This window comes from Amphiura filiformis, chromosome 13 (genome assembly GCF_039555335.1).
Source record: "Amphiura filiformis chromosome 13, Afil_fr2py, whole genome shotgun sequence".
Classification (NCBI taxonomy): Eukaryota; Metazoa; Echinodermata; class Ophiuroidea; order Amphilepidida; family Amphiuridae; genus Amphiura; species Amphiura filiformis.
This window is the reverse complement of record NC_092640.1, coordinates 67,305,693-67,315,077: the sequence shown is the minus strand read 5'-3', so window position 1 is coordinate 67,315,077 and position 9,385 is coordinate 67,305,693. Positions and strand designations below refer to the sequence as shown.

The following is a 9,385-nucleotide window of genomic DNA, read 5'->3' as shown; positions in this document are numbered from 1 at the left end:
AATAAAATTTATCAAATATTTTGATTATTTTAGGCTCTTATTCAATTTATAAATCAAAAATCATATATAATGATACGAAAAAAAAATTCCAATTTCGAGTTTATTTTTTCAAGAAATTAAAAAAATTGACCAAATAATTTCAAACACGAAAAGAAAGTTAAGAATCGACATTGATTCAAATGGTTGGCAGTACGGTAAAGTGTACTGGAATGTTATGTAATCTTGTCTTAAATTATGAGGTTCTAATACAATGTATGTATAGGCCTGTAAAATGATAACATGATGTATTGAACACGAAATCCCAATCAAAAAATATTGTATGATAATAATACATGTAGGCCTATGTATGATCAGAGAAGATGTATGATATGACATATGAATTAATATGAGTAACGTCAAATCAAGTGAAACATGATATGTAATAATTATGAGAAAATAATGATATGGAAGAGAGATAACAAAAAAGAAATAAAGGCATTTTGCCTCACCTCTTTGAGGTTAAAGATAAAAAATAAAAAAACCTTTGTGTTGACTTGGGTGCCGGGGTAGGCCTAAGGCCTATGTATAATCATTTTCAAATAAACGCAATGTACAGCTGCTATATAGTATAAGTTCTGAAGAAAGTTTTATATTTTTTGCTGACATTTACCCGAACATTTATTTTAACGTACGTCATGTATATTCCTGAAAACAGTCACCAGCATGTACTTTTCAAATAATTTAGCTATTCTATTTTGATAATTTCATAATAGTTGAAATTGTAACAAACTGACAAAAGAACACCCCAATTAAGTTTTACCTTTTCATTCCTATCGTGCTTTTAAACCTCTAGATCATTGAGCTGCTGAAATATGCTTATCATACGAGTACGAGTTTAGCGAAAATAGTGAATCATACAAATATTATTCAACAACTCTTCCTATACCTTTGTACAGGAGCCAACCGTTGTTAATCCGTGATGAACCCACACTTTTACTGTAGCGTATACGCGAACGCGAGCGAGAATACGCGTTACGCGAGTGCGCGTAAAATTCGTCATGCCTGGCATAGACATACCACCTAGACCTATTACTGCCCATCCTTTACCACAGCGCACACCACACGCGAACAAAACTTGATTTAATGCAAACGGCGTTTTTACCGCGGTGATTCTATAATGCCGTCATTAGACACGCCCCCACGATTTGGCCACGAAACTCAAATTGTCGCTGATCGTTTACTGTGTGTAAGTATAGGGGATTTGTGAACATACGAATTAAAAGTTGAATTGTGAAGAAATTTGAGCTCGTCCTCTTTTCTTGTGTGCATTTATAGTAAGTTTACATTGTGTATTGATGATTTTTGCCACAATTAGAAGAGGACGAGCTCAAATTTCGAAATAAAATGCATTTATAACCGGATGTGTACCGAGGAACTGTCGCCGATTGTTTACGTGTGTTGGTATAGGGGATTTGTGAAACCCGCTGTGAAACCCGTGTGATGTACGGATAAAAAATTCATTTGTGAAGAAAAATGAGCTTGACTCAATTTCTTTTGTGACTTTATGGTAAGTTTACATTGTGCATTGTAGACTTTTGCCAAAATTAGATTGAGTCAAGCTCAAATTTCGGTAAAAAATGCATTCATAACCGGGTGTGTATCGGCATTGGCCTAGTGACAAACGTACGGTAAAGTCAATGCATGAATGAATTTCAACATGATACGCGCGAGCATGCATGCATGTATTCACTATTAGCTTCAATTGTAGCTACAAAAACTGAAATTTGTGTAGAAACTTGAGACTACCCTCTCTTTTGTGTCTTTTTGGTAAGCTTACGCAATATATCAAATCGATGATTTTTGCCAGGAGAAGTTAAATCTTGATAAAAAATGCATTCAAATCATAGCCTAGACTAGGCCTACAGCTACATACGCGGTACACCCTATGAAGTTTGTATGAACACAATCGAAGCTTAAAGCTATAGTGCTAGAGCAAAGCTTAAAAGCTGGAGCTACGAAAACTATAATTGTGGAGAAACAATTCCCGAAACAATTAAGTTGACACTACACTAGTATAAGGGAGTGTTCATAAATACTTTGGTGGGGGGGGGTTGGAAAAGTTGAAACTCGGATGTCAAAAAAATTTGGATTTTTTTTTTATCCCCCATTTTATGGTCTTAATTTTTTTTTTATTCCCCCCTCCCCTTAAAGCTAAAATTGAGAAGGGGCCCTATATTGCAAAAGTAAAACAAAGTCGTGTGAAGAGCGCATAAAATTACTTAATTACTTTCTAGGCTAAAATTGCCAAAAAGAGAAACCTATATAAAATTTTACACACCAGTCGGGTGTGTACACACTTAAAAATGCCCACCATATGGGGCCGCCCACCATAGAGACCTATTCCAGGGTGAGGGTGTTGTGATTCGAGAAACTGACAGAGTTCTAATCTGTGTAGCCCAGGCCCGTACGCAGGATTTCATTTGGGGGTGCTTATTTTAAAGAAGTGGACTTTTTTACAAGGGGGGGGTTGTGAAAAGTGGACTTTCTTTCCAAAATTTGGACCTTTTTGTCCCAAAAAGCATAAAAAACCTGATTTTGATATTTTGGGACCTTCTTGAATACCGTACTTTTCAAAATTTGGGTGTGTGCGTCGCACCCCATCATCCCCCCTCTGCGTACAGGCTTGGTGTAGTGTAGCCACCAGTTGTAATCTTTGTACCAGGCTACATAGTACATACCATATTCATTCCAATAAGCGCCCATGCCCCAATAAGCGCCCACCCAGGGTATTTTCAATTTGCTAAAGGGTGTTGAAGGGACAGATAGACGTCGATACAGTGAAATAGCTGGAGGAGTGGGGACTACAAGTCCTGTGTACTAAAATTGCAATACATTTTCTGCATCAGAAAAGCTACTAGAACGTCTCAGGACCCTTTTATAACCTACGTCAATTTGTCTCTAATAAACGCCCTTACGAAAAAATTAGGTAAACCAGGTAAAAAATAAGCGCCCACGCAAAATGACTTTGTTAAGCGCCCTGGGAATGAATACGATACATGTACCAGGTATATGATATAATTATTAGTCCCATTCAATAGGTTTCAATGCAACTGGCAAATCCTGCATTATTCATGCACTCATATTAAATGCTTTTTGTGTGTTTGGTTTTTCAGGTGACTATAAAGATATCAATGGAGATGTGTAAAATGGTTCCTTGTGATAATCTTGGATTTCTGTGAAGACACAATTCAAGGACACCATTTGACATAGGCAAGTAGGTTAGTAGGGTCTAGTATAGTAATGTTGTTTTTTATTTTATTTTACAAAACAGGCTAAATTACATCAAAAAGCAAAATAGAAAATAGACCCAATGGGCCAGCCTGGGTGCCGGCTAATTCCCATTCGAGCGCTGGCTCGTGGCACAACGAACATGAGGGATCGGGGAATAGGCTAGGCATACCCCCTAACAGAGGCATAGCTGGGATTTTTTCCAGGGGGGGGGGGGGCAAGCCTGTATGGGGCAGGGGCCCAAATCCACCAAATTTACTTGCACTTGGGGGAGGAGGGCGGGGCCCCAAATATACAATTTTGCCAGGCTTACTGATAATCGTATGGTATTGCATATCATATGGATTCCACATCTCTCTGTCCCTCTCTGTTTTTTCCTCTGTTTCCCTCCTTTTCCCTTGCACTCGGGGGCGTGGGCCCAAATAGGCCAGGTTCCCCCCCCCCCCCCGCAGCTACGCCACTGCCCCCTAAATGTTTTTTTTACTCTTTTTATGATGACGTAGAACCCCTGACCCCCAGTGGTGGTGGGGGGGGGGGTCTCCATGGTTGAAGTTAATGTATATGGGTATGTGCCACGGTTTGGAGGGATTTGGGCAAAAGTGTCCTTAAAAGTGCCCAATTAAAGCTCCCCCGGCTATCACCACAAGGTGTGACTCCTCCAACACATTGGGGCAATTTCAATTATGTATTTAGGTATATTATTGCACATTAATGTTAAATTATTAGTGTTATACAATCCAAAATGATGTGTCATCAGTGGCATAACCAGTGGAGCCTTGCCCCCCGATAATTTTAGGGATTTAGGAATAAAATGGGGATGTCAAAGAGTAAAAGTGTCAAAAAATGACTAAAAATTGACAAATGGGGACGAAAATTTGACTTTGTCCCTTCACACTAAAAGGCTGGCTACGTGGCTGCATGTCATGATCTACACACATGGCCACACGGAGTAAATTTATGTTCATAGTTTTGATCAGATCTATTTAAAAAACATGTGAACATATTTTCTATTTAATTTAAGATTTTTAATAATATTTATTCTTGTTATTATTTTTTTGTTTTACAGGGGCATGCATGATGATTTGGAAAATGGACCTGTTAATCAAAAGATGGAACATACATACTCTTGTTGATTATTCAATGGACTTTTCAACAGCTTTCAACCAATTATTTGTCATAAACAATTCAACCATGATTCAACTCTCAATAATGGTATTAATAAAGTACATACCAACATTCAGGAATTGAAATAATCAGCAAGTATAGTCAGGGATACAGATCACTGAGGACCCAGCATGACCATGAACTTGATGTTGTGTTGTTTCAAAAGTGATGGAGAAGGGTTTGTAGGCAAATTGAGTCATTGAGGTCAAAGGTATGATTATCACATTTTATTCAAGTTGTTCCTCTGGTCCCAAGGAATAAAAAGTAAATAGTCATTTGTATCGTGGTATATCGAAAGGAGACTGGGCGGGATCGTAAATGGAGAAATAGCAAAACATCTGCCTGGGGTGATTTTTCCACAATTGGGTTTGTTGCAAATTGGTGATGTTATTAATGTTTAAAATATTGTCTCATAATTTCAGATCGAAATATAACTGGCATCTTGTATTTTTCAGACATTTTCATTCCTACTCTCAACATTGTCAACAAGAATTTTTAAAGGCCAATATCTCAATTTCCAATTCTTTAATACCACTTGCGAACTTTCGAATCTTCGCTTAGGAATGTCCGATTTCATTGCATAAAACGGTGTTGTGGAGCAAAATATCTCCATGTAAAACACTCAAATTGATAACCTGCACAAAATTGTCTCTTTTTGATATACCATGTCACAATTATATCTCTAGGATCATGCCTAACTAATGCAGTATGTCAAAGGGCATCCTTTGTACAGGGGCAGGGCTAGGCTGTCAACTCCCATGCATTCAACCTGATAAGGACTCACACATTCTAGCACTAGCTTTCTCCCACTCTCGCACCAAGGTAGTAAAATCACACACCAAGTTTATGTAGTAAATATCACACCAAGGTTAAAATCTCATGCATCGTCATACGTCAATATAAATTGTTGCCCCCCACTTTTTAGATTCTTGAGTGTGCACAAATAATCATGGGGTAAAAAATTAGAGAATAAACGATAGGAATTTTTATTTTGCCTATCCTCTACCGTGTGATAGACGACAGGCAGGTCCAATATTTTGAGTAGTGGATGCCAGCGCAGCCGGTATCCACTACGATAAAAATATTGGACCTGCCTGTCGTCTATCATAGGTAGAGGATAGGCAAAATAAAAATTCCTATCGTTTATTCTCATTCTTTAATACCGTAACTGTAAACAATTTCTTAAAAGCAAAAACTAAGTTACCGTCATAAAAACTCCCCTCATTATAAAATGAACGAAACTTGTTTACAACTTCACGTATTCTGTTGCGCGTACTGCTAGTGCGTTCGCATATTCCGCACTAGTCTACGCATCCAGCACGATACATACGCGCACCTCTAAACGCGTGTTACGCATTATCAAGACGCATGATGACGTGGGGTTGTCTACGGCCTGATAGACGGCACCCGAAATCATGCGATTGTCCAATCAGAAATGTGTCTACGAACTAGACCACTCCCACTGACTAAGAATGAACAATTGTAACCGGGAATGCCACTGTTCGACAGCAGGCCGTAGCCAGGATTTTTTTGTGGGGGTGCTGATTTTGAAAAAGTGGACTTTTTTCCAGGGGGGGGGACAATTCTGTGAAAAGTAGACTTTCTTCCCCAAAGGAATTAGGAACACGTTCATACGCAAAATTTCTTGCTGGCTGCGCTCACGTTATGTTATAAAATTCTGGTTCCCCAAAATCTTAGTGTCTAAAGGGGGGGCAAAGATTTTTTGGCACGTCAAAAGGGGGGAAAGATATTTTGGCATGGCCAAAGGAGGAAAGCAATTTTTCAACACAGAAGCAAATTCAAGCAAAAGGGGGGAAAAGGTTTTTTGGCACGTCAAAAGGGGGGAAAAGGTTTTTTGGCACGTCAAAAGGGGGAAAGATATTTTGGCATGGCCAAAGGAGGAAAGCAATTTTTCAACACAGAAGCAAATTCAAGCAAAATAATGATGTTTGTAATTTATTATTGTTTTCAAGTTAAATATCTTGTTTGTCAAAGAAATATCAAATATGCAATACTGTAAAAGTGGAAATTTTTACGCTACATTTATTTTCGCAATCCAAGCTGCCACCGCAAAAATATTCCTTTTGTGTATAGGGCATAGGCCAATGTAAGGAAACGAATCGCAAATTTAAAAAACAGGGAACTGTTCAAAATTGCCAAAACCCGAAAAATGTATCATGCCAAAATTTCCACTTTTACGGTGCATGTAATCAGATTCAAGTTGAGAGAAAATGTAATTTTCCTTCAATAATGTAAAGTATGGTGTCATGTAAATCTTTAGATACCAGAGGCTGAATAAAATGTTTTTATATAGCATGGTCATTTTCTACAAAGTCTGATTGTACTTTTTGTAGTCATTCTTTATTTAATTGTTAATGTCCATTTTGCACATTGCGCTCTTTTATTGACTAATTTAGAAGTTCTAAACAATAGCACCCTTTGCTCTGAAGAACAAAATTCCTACTGGAGGTAATATTATTGACTGTATATGGCAGACATGTGTTATATGGTACTTCTTGAACAGGCTCCTAAACCTGCACCTCACTCTGTTAGTGTGTCCTAAAATCCAAAATGCAACCTAAGTAATATTTCATTGCTTATTTCTTGCTCGCAGCCATCCCAGAGATATTTTATGGTATGAAAGTGGACATTTGCATGCAAAAACAATAAACAGTTTAAACACAATAATGAAAGAGGGCACTATGGTGCAAAGTCACAAGTGAAGTGGGGTACTGGTATTGTTCTTCCTGGGGTTTTTAATTTTCAGCAAATTTTCTTCTCCTGGTGTCTATCCAATCGAACATAGCTGCATGATATATTAATCCTTCAACATGTGTTGTCACAGTCCATGTACTGTTGAGTTTCTGGAGTGATGCCATTCAGTTTGCAAACTTGACTACAATGCACAAATGAATGATTCTTGCAACTCTTGGCTCCATAAATGCATAATGTGGGACTTCATATCGCTGATTCCCAAGATGCCTGCTTTTCTTCAAGGGCTTGGTTCACCACTTGCCTTACCACATCAACCTGTAATTAAATTTTAAAAGAAACAGAATATCAAATATTTTATTGTTTCAAGTTGAACAAGTTTTTATTGTAAAATGATCCCAGAAAATGGGGGGGGGGGTGATCCACTAGTCACATGCTGATTGGCAACATCCACAAGATATTTTGTAACCTACAGTGTAAATGTCAGTGGGTGAGTGCAATTGTTGCTAAATTGAGTTATTGTATGAACACAGCTGCACAACAGTATGACGATCATCCATGTACCATGTGATAAACACTTGCATGTGAGCTCATGTGCGAGATGCAGAAATGAATCCGACCATGTGATTGGTTAGTATTTTTAAAGGTTGTGCGCTTGTGTTTTATTTTGAATTCTTAATCAGTGGCTGTGGCTTAGCTTGTTTAGCGCTGAATTTCATTGGTTTCTGCATGCCGTCTATCACACGGTAGATGGCAGCAACCGCATCGTCGCGAAAGACGCTTGTCCAAGCGTGAATATGTAGCGCATTCTATTATTTATTGAATTTCTATAATAATACGCAGTATGTGCAAGTGCAACTAAAACAGTAAACAAGTTTCATTCATTTCAGATAAAGGGGGGTTTTCATGACGGTTGTAAGAGCCCAATACGTAACAAAATCCCAGTACGTATCAATTTGATACGTATTGGGCTCAACCTCTTCTACCTAGAACAAAAAGTGGCAAAAAATAATTCATCCCGCCCAATACGTAACAAAACTAAAATTTGATTAAAATTACTTTATTCATACTCCCTCCCTCTGTAGTGGTTTTTGTTACGTATTGGGCTCTATACATTTTTTTGTTACGTATTGGGCTCCGGTTGTTTTTCAAGCAAATTATGGATATTATGTGCATGTGTTTTTATAGAAGTACTTTATATTGACCCAGTAACTCATTTTGAGTCTTTCTAGAACAAAATATTTGACAGTGTTTTATCTCTAGACTTGGAATTTATTTGTTACGTATTGGCCTCTGGTTATTTTAAAAGGACATTATCATGATTAAATGCATGTTTTTGTTATAGAATTACTTTATATTGACTCAGTAAATCCTTTTGAGTCATTTTGAGTCTTTCTAGAAAAAAAAAATTTGACAGTGTTTTTTCTCTAGACTTAGAATTTTTTTGTTACGTATTGGGCTCTGGTTATTTTTAAAGCAAATTATGGGTTTTAGGTGCATGTTTTTGTTATAGAATTACTTTATATTGACTCAGTAAATCCTTTTGAGTCATTTTGAGTCTTTCTAGAAAATTATTTTTACAGTGTTTTTTTCTAGACTTTTTTGTTTGCTATAAACTTACTTTATATTGACCCGGTAACTCATTTTGAGTCATTTTGAATAATTCTAGAACAAAGCTGATTATGGTTATTAGGTGCATGTTTTTGTTATAGAATTACTTTATATTGACTCAGTAACTCATTTTGAGTCATTTTGAGTCTTCTAGAAAAAAATTTGACAGTGGTTTTTCTTTAGACATATAATTTTTCTTGTTACGTATTGGGCTCTGGTTATTTTTAAAGCAAATTATGGTTATTAGTGCGTGTTTATGTTATAGAATTACTTTATATTGACCCAGTAACTCATTTTGAGTCATTTGTGAGTCATTTTGAGTATTTTTAGAACAAAATATTTGTCAGTGTTTTTCGGCTGGATTTTTTTGTTACGTATTGGGCTCTATACATTTTTTATGCGTTTTGGAGGTTAAACTGTTATGTCGGAAAAGCTCTTTTATCCGGATTTTTTCGCATATATGGACATGACTTGACCTCCGGTTAATATTTATCGAAGAAAGAAAACAATTCGAGTAGGTCTAGATTTTTGTTACGTATTGGGCTCTATACATTTTTTTAATGTGTTTTGGAGGTTACACTGTCGGTAAAGCTCTTTTATCCGGATTTTTTCGCATATATGGACATGAGCT

General features: G+C 37.0%; 1 long non-coding RNA gene across 1 annotated transcript; it reads left to right on the top strand.

Moving 5' to 3' along the window:
• Positions 1 to 1,098: 1,098 nt before the first annotated feature.
• On the top strand, positions 1,099 to 5,341 carry LOC140167375 (uncharacterized). The gene is made up of 3 exons (XR_011861054.1): positions 1,099 to 1,225; positions 3,153 to 3,257; positions 4,334 to 5,341. It is a non-coding gene; the product is annotated as an uncharacterized lncRNA (long non-coding RNA).
• Positions 5,342 to 9,385: the final 4,044 nt, after the last annotated feature.